Source organism: Nilaparvata lugens, chromosome 1, assembly GCF_014356525.2.
Source record: "Nilaparvata lugens isolate BPH chromosome 1, ASM1435652v1, whole genome shotgun sequence".
NCBI lineage: Eukaryota > Metazoa > Arthropoda > Insecta > Hemiptera > Delphacidae > Nilaparvata > Nilaparvata lugens.
The window spans coordinates 20,754,862-20,768,070 of record NC_052504.1 but is presented as its reverse complement, the minus strand read 5'-3'; positions in this window follow the sequence as shown (position 1 = coordinate 20,768,070).

Sequence of the window (13,209 nt, the reverse complement as noted above, 5' to 3'; positions counted from 1 at the left end):
TAGATTATTATATTGAAAGCACATACCATTTGTCATGTCTATTATTGCTTGTCTATATAATATTGATTGGACTAATTATTAAACATAACATTTTTGGTTCTGAAAAACTTATGTGTAATTTGATTCACTATCAATAATTTCAACATCGATAATACCTACACCAGATACTGAACTCTACCTCAAATGGATATAAAGGTATTTCCACACATGCCGAACCGAAGCTCGAACAGCGTAGCGAATCGTACAATCCGCCCTGCAGTGATATTATGTTTCATAGTTTTTAAACTCAGCTGTTAAACGACAGCCGCGAAGTTCTCCGAACCGTTCGACGTCCCTCTAGCCGCTCTCTTAACCATTCTCCATGCCGTTCGCCGAACGCTGAACTTTTCAGCCAATCAGAGCCCTCGATTAAAATTCGCCGTGCAGCTAGCGGTCCAATTTTGGCTATCCATCACAATTGGAAAACATGAGAATTCTTTCGCGAATATTAATACAGTACAGGCCTCCTCTGATAATCTATATTTTGAACAATTCATTGTCATGAATAATACATTAGGAATCGATAAATAATGTTTAATGCAAATATAATCATTTCTGAAAAATTAATGATTGGATAAATTTCAATATAAAAATATTTTTGACCAAGAACCAAGTATCATGACAATTATTTTCTTTTAAAATTATAATCACTTTGTTATGTTTAAACTAATAATATTAATTTCACCAACTAATTAAGTTCACTGGAATAGATTCTGTAATTTCAATATCCTATATATTTTAATAAATACTACAGCATATAATAACTCACAAAAAGTGACACCTTTATAAATATTTTCCAATTGCCATCGATTTTTGTTGGTAAGAACCTTGATCATTGTTATTTCAAGAAAAAGTGGGTAGAGTTGAATAATTTCCCCCAAAAGGTGTCTGGTTTAGTCTATGTTTTGGCAACCAAAAAAACGTACTCACGTGGATAGGATCTTCTCAGGCTCACCAATCTATACTATAATAAAGTAAAGAGCTGGCTTATATTAGTACAGGATAGGAAAATTATGTTTGACGCACGTCTGAACTACTGGACTGATCAACTTGAAATTTTGCATATATATACTTAATTAACCGAGGATGGTTATAGGCCTGTTTTAAATTCTTCAAATTTTCATTACGTCAAGTTTTCAATTTGTCAAGTTTTAAAATAGACCCTTGCCGAGCACGGGTTACATGCTAGTCAATAATAAAGTTTTGATCAAGGAATAAAGGAGTGTTATTTCCATCGATTTGCAACATTCAGAACAGTACTGAACTGTACTCTGCACGACACTCCACAGCGTTTTCGGCCAACTGTACAGTGCGTCAGTCAGTTTATCAGTGACTTGATTTGATGTCTTAAATGAGGAAGAGGCTGAACAAATTGAATAAAACATATCGTAGAGATTTACAATTTATTGATGAAAATATAAACACATCGAAGAATGCGTTTTTGCATTGCGGGTACTAGTCCAGGCAGTGAATGCTCAAAAAAGTTTATAGAAGGAAAAGTTAGGAAGACAATTTTTGACCCCGCGGATCTCTTTAGGGTAGTAAGGTGGTGAACATATCGAAAGTCCCCATCTCTACCCACTTTGCTGAGGGGGTGGTGGTGGTGGTTCAAAAGTACAATTTTTTGGTTTCTTGCATATAACTCGAAAACTATACATCTTACGGACATGACTATACAATAAAACATTGAAGCTTACATAATTTCCTACAATATTCATTCCACGACTTTTTCTATACCTTCCATACTTTGAATAAAAAAAATTCAAAAATTTGATGAAAACCTGTTATTCCAACAATTACATACTTTCAAGACCGGATTTCTCGAAAACTGTTGGAAATATCACAAAACTCCACTCAACAGGAATTGTAGAGAATCTATCAAACTTAATTTAGAGCAGTTATCTTGGTTGAACGCATTGTTGCAAAGATATAAGCGTGGAAGCAAAAAGCTAAAGAATGCAACATTTAAATCACCCTCATCACTTCAAAAAATGGGGTAGGGATGGGGACTTCTGATATGTTCTCCTCCTAACTAGTATCAACAACGCTGCAAAGTCAAAAATTGTGTTCAAAACTCTCCTTCAAAATTCATTTGTCAATTGGTCAATTGTTGCAAAACTGGAAATTTCATATTCAACACTAGATAAAGCTGCTGCAAAAGTCGTAGGGAAATGCGTAAAAGTGTGGAATTATACATCAAATTGAAGAGAATTTGATGCTCTATGAGCTCACAATTAGCATGGATTTTCTCCATGGGTTTCAAAATTTTCATTTTGAATGTTGCATTCTTTTAAAGCTGCTACATTTTTCTCATCAAATACCTTAACACATAGCTTGACATTTTGCCTTTCAAGGGAACTTGGGAAGAGAACTTTTCTGTCGAGTGGAGGTGCTAATTTGATAACACTATTCGCTTCTGAGTAATGAAACGTTTTCAAGTGAGAAAAGCTTGCAGTGAGGATACTATCATGGTTAGCAGAATCTGGTATGTGAAAGGTTTGTTTTGAGTCAGTCTGATTCAACCAGTTGTTACGAATACATTCCAAGATATGTACTGAATCAAATAGTAGAAAATATACTATGTGAGGGATCAATCTATATGTAATGTGTTCTGAGTCACAAAAACGAGTGAAATTTCAACAAAATAATCAATTTTAATGAATTTTAGTTTTCAATCAACAATATCTTCTGATTGCTACAATTCAAATGTATAATCCAAAATCCCTTTGGGCGTGATTTTGTGCGCTCTCCGGTCTCAGGTTGAAGAGCACAAAATTACGCCAAGAGGGATTTTGAATTGTACATTTAAATTGTGACAATTAGAGGATATTGAAAATTTTGCATGAAATATTGGTTCTAGACTCTAGAATTCTCCTATGTATCCAAACGATTTATTGAAAAATCAAACTAAAATATATATTGCAAACACCAATGTATATACCGGTAGTGACTGGACTATAATGTTTTAAAGGGTAAAGGGTAGATTAGCGAGTTTCGATTTTTCTTCTAAATTGCCTTTTTTGTATTATTCAGAATACATAGTTATAATCGTATAATGGTGCTACATTTTGATGAATAACATACTTTTGCACTTTTGAGATTGTTATTTGAGAATATTATATTCTTCCAATAAACATGTGTTTCAACCAGCAAGGAAAACCGGGAAGAACGTGAAATATACGGGGAATGTACGGGAATTTCCTGAGCCTGATTCAGTGGACACTCTGTATAGAGATTAGGTTAGAATTTTGTCAATAACTTCGGTCCAAACGCGGCTCAAGTCAACTCGCTAACGCTCATTCAATAAATGTAATTGAATTAAAAATATCTGAATAATAGTTACAGAACAGAGTTAAAACGAATATATAATAGTAACAACAATGTTATTATCATATTTAATTCTATTGATGTAATATTATACAATATTAATTCGAATTCAAATTCATTAAAATAGTTCTATTATTATTGTTTTAAATGTCATAATAATAATAATAATAATAATATAATAACTTTTGTACTAATAATAACAACAATGTTATTATCATTAGTACAAAGCTATGCCAAAGTTATAAAATCAGAATAATTTGTTATTATGACAAAACAATAATAATAGAATGAATAGACGACTCATATAATAGAACAGGAACCCCAGCAATAATAAGAATTCAATCATGGCAATATATTCAATACCCTCTAGAATATTATATAAAGAAATGATAATTTGGCCGGAGGATAATGATGACAAGGAGGAGGAGGAGGAGGTGAAGGAGTAGGAGGAGGAGGAGTAGGAGTAGGAGAAGGAGCTTGTGGTTGTAGAGGGGTTGGTGGAGGTGGATGAGGATGATGAGACGATGACGAAAGGAGAAAGGTGAAAACGATGACGTCATAATCAATGAGTTGCCAGTTAGCGACTTCCAAAGTTAGCCATTTCCAATTCTCCACAATTCTCTGGCCAGAATCAGCGGGTTCCAGAGTTAGCCAATCCTGTCTGTGACAGAATCAGTGAGTTCCTAGCCAGTCACTTCTACAACCACAGTTAGCCAAATTCCAGTTAGCGAATTCCGCGTTCCCTTCCAATCCGCTCTCAACTGCAACGGACAAATAATGAGCTGTCTTTGTTTAAAATGAATGAATTGCCTTTCGTGACAGCTATTCTTTGTAAACTACCTTTGAACAGTTGCTCTAGTGAGCCAGGGTGTCAATTTGTAGATTGTAGATTCCAACCAGTTTGACACACGCACATCTGCCAACGCCCTTCTTGCAGAAAGGTGTTGCTGAAGCCTACGTGAACAATAGTATTTCAAAACATTGTTATTCGAGGAGCTATTCGCAAGTAATTGTCAATAAGGGCCTGTCTATTATAAACTGTAGGATATTGAACAAACTAATAATACGAACCTCTCTATAACAAACCTCCACCTAACGAAATCCTCTACACAACGAATTTTTACCTGGTCCCATGACATTTTAGAGTTTTTGCTGCTTATTTACCTCTATTTAACGAATTTCGGACCTCTCAGCAACAAAGTTTTCTCTTGACTTCCACATACAAAGTGCAGTGTGTATAGGAAGCAGACGGTCATTTTCAAGGAATTCTTTAGTTTCAGCAGAAAGGTCAATAGACTTTCAGACTGTCAATAATGGCAATTCAGGTAGGAAGAAGATAGGGTGGTAGACAGTCAATAGAGGGTGAAACACATGTCGGAAATTGAATTCCAAGAGCTTGTCATTATTGTAGACCAGGCAGGTGAACGACTGGACTTTCCCATTCTCGCTTTTGTCACACATTCACAATTCTTTGAACTGACTATGATGATGATGATGATGACTGTGACGAACCTGAGGAAAAGAATCCGCCAGATCAAGAAGTTCTAGAGGCTTTCAAAATTATCAGGCGAGGATTAAAACTGAAAAATAGTGTACCAGACATGTCCGACTGTTTGAATAGATGTGAGTCGTTTATCGAACATGATGTTTTATTCAAATGCAAAATCCAACCGATATTACTCACTTTTGCAAATATAAAACAAAAAAAATAGGAAATTTGAGTTATTATAGACTAGTATTTATAGTGTAGTTAACCATATTTTGCGTTCCATCTAATAGTAGTGTAAAAAGTTGAAAAATATTGCTACAGAGTATGTACTTTGATTAAGCTCTACTAATAGTACAAATCAAGCTTTCTGGAAATAAATTGGTGAGTTTACTTATTAGATTCTACAAATATTAAAGAAACATGTTTTTTCAACAGCATAAATTTAAAATTTTTTATATTAATATTGGCCTAATAGGTACCCTACCTACATTTGCGATGATATGTTTTATGTACCATATTCATTTATTTACCGCCGTGATACGATATAAGATCCATAGGATTGTGGCAGTTTTCTTGACAGAACCTCTCAATAACGAATACCTCTCAGCAGCGAATTTTTTCACGGGATAATCGACTTCGTTATACAGAGGTTCAACTGTATTTTCATTTTCATAGTATTGCTTTTCGTAACATTGAAGGACTAATGAATTTCGAAGTATTTTCTATTCTTGTTGGGAATATAGATGTTATTGTGGAATGTTGAATATTATTGTTTAACTTTGGGCTCATATATTCTATTGGTATTCATTATAAATTAAGCTTAGTAAATATATTTTGTTCATTTATAGTGGTTTTGTATAGACTAATTATTGAACTAGCATGAGTTTTAACTTTTGACTTACTGGAGGACAAAGTCGTTGTCCGTCTGTTTGTATGTTCTACAATAACGTTAGAAAGAATTGATCAATCTTCTCAAATTATGAACTCGTATTCTCCGAACCCTTTTACAGGTCAAGTTCGTTGGACAACAAATTGACTCACTCTTTCGTCCTTTTTCAGGATATAAAAATAACATTGAAAGTGCATAAGAAAAAAATTGTTATGATCTATCATTTGGTCAGCTGAAGAATTCTTTGCATGCAATTACTACAGTTTTTCCATTCATTCATTCGTAACATCAACTGAGGTTATTTGGGAGCAAAATTAGTAGACTGTCTACTAAAGTTGATTTGGGAGCTATCACACATGCTGACATATGATTTTAGCTGGTTCTTTATACTTTACAACTTTTGTATCAACAAAATGATATGGGTTGATATCAGGCACGGCCCTAGGGACTTTGCCGCCCTGGGCGAGATGGGCGACCGCCGCCCCCCCCCCCCAAAGTATCCCGTCTAATTGTTTACTCCCTGGTTCCACCCCTGCCTTGAGCGATCGCGTAACTATTGTGTCTCCGCTGTGATACGATTGTGCCATTCACACCACAGTGTCTCAGTAAACTCTTAAATAATAATGTACTAGGAGTCCCAATAAGTGTAAATTGCATATTTTAATTTTTTTTTTTTTTATAAACTGTTTTATGTTTCCAGTTGCAGAGATACTTTTTATAAGCCGACTTAAAAATTTACCTGAAGGTTATCAGCATTTTAAGTTACAATTGACCTTTGAACAAATATAAATATTGGGGAACAGTAACACAAAATATCTTATTTAACTATTTCTATGTTCGGAATCGGAACAGATATACAATAAGAAAACATCATTAAGACGGTAGTTTTAAATCAAGAGACTGCAAGAGAGTAATAGGCCTACTTAACTTGCTAAGCAATTGAAACTACAATTTATTTAATACAAGAGTTTGTATAACAAACCTGTTCAATTAAGTAGAACTCGTCTGGCCTTTGCATGGGAAAAGTCCTTTACCAATCCTTCAAGATCTAGGGACTCAGCTATTTCATGTTCAATGGAAATCATCGCGAGACCACTCAGACGTTCCTGGGACATTGTTGATCTTAAATATGTCTTTATTAGCTTGAGTTTGGAAAAGCTTCTTTCTCCACTCGCAACTGTCACTGGTAGAGTCAATAAAATCCTTAGAGCAACACTTACATTAGGTGCGATGCCATGACCAAATTCATTTATAATTTTTAACGTTTCTTTTGGAGAACTGTGAGGCTTTATAATTGTTGATAGAACTTTCAGTTCGTCTTTTAAATCCGTGTTACTGATATCTTTGGAATCATTGAAACTTAGAGCTTCACACAATTTTGAACACTTGTCGGATAACTCAATAGGAGGCATGTCTTTAATTTTGCTTATATCATACAAAAACTCGAAAATATCACCGTGGCTCTTGATTTGGTGAAATCTATCACTCAGTGCATTGATAGTTGTGTCTACTATTTTAAAATAGAAGTCAACTTTATATCGTGTCTCCGGATCAAGGTCTATACTTTCATCTTCAGCTTCATAATCAAATTGTCTTTTTACTTTTCTCTTTCTTGCTCGGGGGCTGCTTCTAATTTTCGGCGACTCCATGTCTAACTTAGAAGCTAGTTCTTTAGCATCAGTTAAATAGCCCTGAAATTTTAAATCACTCCTGAGAGACTTGAAATATGATTCCGTTTTTTCTAGTAAACTGACAGCTTGGGATACTGCCATTTCAATACTTTGTAGTGATTTGCTGACCATGTTGATATGTAGTAAGAAATCATACCATATCACTACTGAGCAGAGAAAGGTGAAATCACGGATTTCATTTGCCAAACAGCTTGCCTCATGCGCAACCATTTTATCGGTCTTATCATTTTCACTGATTTCTACAAGTGCATCATAAATTTCTTCAATTTGATATCTTAGAGGAGTGATTGCGTTTATCCTGCTTTCCCATCTCGTTGTAGACAAAGGTTTCAATGTAAGACTGGAAACATGCTTTTTTAGAATAGCCCAACGAAGAGTAGATGCTGAGAAAAAATTGTAAATTTTTCCTACTAAAGAAAAGAAGGAGACTGCGAATTGAGAAGCATTGGCTGCATCGTTTACCACTAAGTTTAGTGAGTGGCTGGAACAAGGGACATAAAATGCTCTGGGATTCATTTCCAAAATTCGGTTTTGAACACCCAAGTTCTTCCCCTTCATATTTGCACCGTTGTCATATCCTTGCCCTCTCATATTCTCCAATGATATACCTAGCTCTTCAAGTTTTTGTAAAATAACTTCTGTGAGTCCAAAGCCACTGGTATCCAGAACAGGCACAAAGCCAAGGAAATGTTCCCTGATTGCAACATTTGGTGAACTAGGATCCAAATCAACAAAGCGTGCTATAATCGTCATCTGTTCCACTCCGGAAATATCAGGTGTGCAATCTAAAATGATACTGTAATACTTGGCAGATTTCAAAGAGTTTAAAATGTTATTTTCGATTTGGTCATGAAGGAGCTGAATAATTTCATTTTGAATGCGTTTTCCCAAGTAATGATGCTGCTTGTTACTACCACTTGTCGTTCTTCTAATGTGTTCTTGCAGAACAGAATCAAATTTTCCAAATAGCTCAACAAGCTTAAGGAAATTTCCGTTGTTCGGGCGAAAGAGTTGATCAGAGTCTCCCCTCAAAGGCAGGCATTGTTGCGCCAAAAACTGTATTATACAGATCAGTCTTTCAATCACATTTTTCCAATGACGAGTCTCTGAATTCATGATTTTTTGTGTTTCTTCGTCTATGGTTTTCCCCGACACTAGTCTCATTGCAAGTTCTGACCACTTTTTCTGTGATTGTAGATGAGCTGGAGACTTTGCATGGCTTGACAAAGCTTCAGTCATGTGTTTCCAATTATTATATCCATTTCCGGTGAAGTGAATTTTCACATTGGAAAATAATTTGCAGAAAAAACAATATACAGAGTTGTTTGACTTAGAATAAACTAACCACTTTCTCTCCACAGTTTCACCATTACACATTTTATAACTATAGTAGTTAGTAGTAAATCTACGATTTGATTCATCTTTGGGGCACAATTGAGTCTCTGCAACTGTTAGTTTTGGTGGGGGGCCTCTTGTTATCAATGTTGTTCTAGCGAAATCATTTAGGTTTTTGGGCCATTTAGCTGGATCATGATCAATAAAATCAGTGTTAAATGTAAGTCCTGTGCCAGTAGTATTGTCTTCAGGTTCAGGAGTGAATGTTGATCGTAGATCTATGACAAAATCGTTGGGTTCAGTGGAGGAGGCAGCAGACGTCGATGCTGATGGTAGGCCTATGAAAATATTGTTGGATTCAGTGGGGGCAGCAGTAGACGAAGCAGATTTGGATGCTGATGGTAGGCCTATGAAAATATTGTTGGATTCAGTGGGGCGGCAGTAGACAAAGCAGATGTGGATGCTGATGGTAGGCCTATGAAAATATTGTTGGATTCAGTGGGGGCGGCAGTAGTCAGTGCTGATGGTAGGCTTGCACCCAAGTAACAGATGTTGGTTGTAGAGGAAGAAGCAGACGTTGATGCTGGAGATCGGTCCAGTTGGTTATCATTGGATTCCGAAGAAGTAGTGGAAGTTGAGGGATGACTGTTGTTGGATTCCTGGGAAGTGGCAGTAGACATATACTTAGGCTCTGCACTATTTTCATTACAGTCTAAAGGCTTTAAAAACTTATCTAGAGAAAACTTGAATTTTTTGCCTTCAAGTTCTTTCTCTGCTCTCTTTTTCCTATACTGGCTACCAGAGAGTCGTTTTCTCCCGTCCATGATTTATTTTTGCCTACACAAAACAGATATTTTTAAACTATATATGTAACACAAAGATTCTCATTCAGCTAATAACAAGGCCATTATATATTCCTATTACTAGAATTAAAATTTAATAGTATTTTCGTACAAGTGACACTTAATTTGCTAAGGTTGGGAAGCAAATTTGGAAATGAAATTTCTGACGGTTTTGCCAAAACCGTCAGAAAAACACGCACACGGCAGCACACATGAGACAGGGGCATACGGACACGGTATATGGCAAACGGAAACTACATTTTTTCGACACCGACTGAGCTGAAGTTATTTGAAACTATTAAAAATAAATAGACTATAAATAAACTGACTTAGTCACTGAAATCACTGTAAATAGACAATCACTATTTCACTGACAAGACAACACTGTCAAACGGCCACGGCCTAAGCATCTAAAGAAACTCAATGACTGACTGACGACTCTAGTGTCAATTATTGCAACACAGCACTTTGTGGTAATTAAGTGGCGTGTCTCGCTGTAGAACTGTTCCTATCTACTGCGTAACCAGCACATGCGCATACTCCTCTATACTACAGAAGAAATCCCACAGCGAGACGCACGTTGGGGGAACCCCGGAGGGGAAGGCAGTGAAATTATAATATATTATAATCAAGATTTTGATTATAAAATGTAAATCAATGCTTGCATTACCGTTTATATTCTTAGGCTTGTTGTTTGGGCAAAATTTGATACATATTATTTCACTATTCACATTTAATATTATGAATTTATTATTTTATTGGTATTTGAAAATTTTCCGTTCCTTAAAGAAATTTGCCGCCCCAAAAACCTGCCGCCCTGTGCGGCCGCCCGGTCCGCCCACCCCTGGGGCCGGGCCTGGTTGATATAATTATCAATTTGCGGTTTTGGCTATTTATTTTCTCTTGGAACTATGTATCGAAATCATGTATCAAACGTTAAAAAAAATGATTTTGGATCCATATGAGTGTCAAAGATGTTGAAGCAACAGAGTAATATTTTTAGAGTAATTTTTCATTTCAAATAACATTCCCAATGGAAACTGCTGTCAAATTGTTATTGTAAGAGAAATATTTAGCAGCTTTATTAATTTTCATAAACTCTGTATAATCAAAAGTTGAGGGTTTTAAAGATTACAATGCAAAACAGTTCTTGAGCGAGTTCTCTGAACCATCACAAGTTTATACAGATAGAAAAAAGATAAATTCTTTTAACCGTATATTATCATAATATGCTAGAATAGTATCAGTAGTTATTAGTAATTTTTCATATACTGATAGCTAATAGTAGGTTATAGTAATTGCAAAAATAATAGACTATTTATTATTTGATATAGCCTATTACTAAATAAGTTTCATAGAATGTGTAAATTATTTATTATGCAGATTTTTATATAATTTGCATTCGTCAATTCCATTGAATTAAATTGAATTTTAATTCTGGGATATATTATATCACACACTGTCAACAAATTTATTACTTTATATTTCTTTACTTTGAAATATATTATTGAAAGGAAATAAATTATGGAGGTTTCTGTTTTCTTCGTGATCTATTCATTATTTGAGTTTATGAATTTTGTACTCAGAAATAAATATGGCTATCTAGCAAGTAGTCAAATAGAAAAAAAGCATGAAATATTTTTTTCTGTATACCCAGTTTCCAGTAAGTTACAATTAATCCAGAAGATATAAAGAATAATTTTATTTGACTTTAATTTTTATTAATGGACTAATCATATGAATAGATGGTATGGTGATTTAATAATAAATTAATTGATTTGAAGTTTCACTTTGAATTGAAAAAAAAGTATAACAATAATTGATGGAGCCTCAATTTAATCATTGATAAAAATTATTCTGGAAGGATCTCATTATCAGATTATTTGTCAATGTGTAATAGAATCGACTCATTCATTTATTTATGCATTCATAGAAATAAAATAATTCCAAACTTATTATGAATTACCTATATTGGAAAAGGAACAACAGCTTTTATGTTGATATCAGCAGCATGAGATAATACTGAGAGGGAAATTATGGAGTACTGTAGTATCACACAGAAAATATATTTTCCTTTCTCCTCTCTGAGAAGTTACTGTACTAGTGTGTGCTTCATAAAATTGAAAAGACAGCAGAGCAGAGCAAGCCGATCATCTACTAGTAATATTGGATAATTGCCAATCGTGACTTGTTTTTATTTTGTTGAATGTGGATGTAGAATGACAATAGCGGAGCAAGGGGAGGAGGTGACAGAGTACCTACTACAACTGTTGGTGGGGGATTTCTGAATTAGCGGGGAAGGCCTGTCGATGGTACTGATCTCTCGTAGCGAGTTGAAGAACTAACTGTTAGTCACCCACTTTACCCCCCTCCACACCCACTCTACACTGCTGGTCACCCATTTAGCGAAACATTAGATGAGTTCTCTGTCCTGTTCTCTGTGAAAACTCAGATTGTGCCTATTTCAGATGGGAGTAAATTATTGTTTATAAAAATAGTAAACTCCTGCTACGCTTCCACTGAAATAGACACAATTTGCTATGGAAAACTATATTATAATATGAACAAACCCTACAGAAATGTTTTCTATATGATGCTGACGTCACGATGGGGCAATATGGCAGTCGATTTTATAAGTAAGGCTCACCTTATAATGGCAGTAAAGAAAAATAGGAGAAAAACGTTGCCAAGTCTTTCCATTTTGCCACTGAGTGTACACAGCTGTTACTCAATTCATCCCATTAAATTTGATCTAATAATAATTATCATTTCCTTGATAAAATTGTCAATTTAATGTCAAATTAATCAAGAATCTATTTTTTTCTTAAGTTGATTCAAAAATTTGCTTCCATAACTGAGATCAGATTTTATTTTTATACAAACCTGAAATGGCGGCTAATTTGAAAAGCTGTGATTCACCAATCTGAATTTCAAAACAACAGAAATTAAGTTATTTAGTAGGTATTCTATTCTAATTCCTTCTAAAAATAATAGAAAAATAGGAATCCTATTGAAAATAAGTAATTTTAATGGAAATAATTCTGAAATAACCTTTCAATATTATTTATACCGGTACGAGTAGGTCTAACCTATACATGTAGGCCAACTGAAGCATGGATGAAGTCTAGGATGATTACATATCAACTTTAAAAATGTCATTTCAGGTATTCTAATTTGTTTTTCTTATAAGGTAATGTTTGAAAATTATTTTATTGTTCCAAAAATACATTTTAAATCAATTATACGACTTGTGTACTAAAGTATAAATTTTGATATGATGAAGAAGACAAATACAAAAACTTTCAAAGAATAATGCGCCTAAGCATAGATGAAACTATGCCAAGAGAATCCAAGAAGATTAACATACCAAAAAACAACATTTTTTGGGATGAAGAAACCACAGAACTAAAAGATGCTGTAATGCAATCATATGATGAGTATATGCTCACAGGCCTTATGGAAGTCAAGGAACAAAATTTGACAATGAAATAAGCTCATGACCTGGATGTAAAAAAAAGCAACTCCAATTAACAATTAAAATACAACAGGCAGAAAATAAAACCAAAGTCTTGTGGAGAACGATAAATGAGGAAAGAA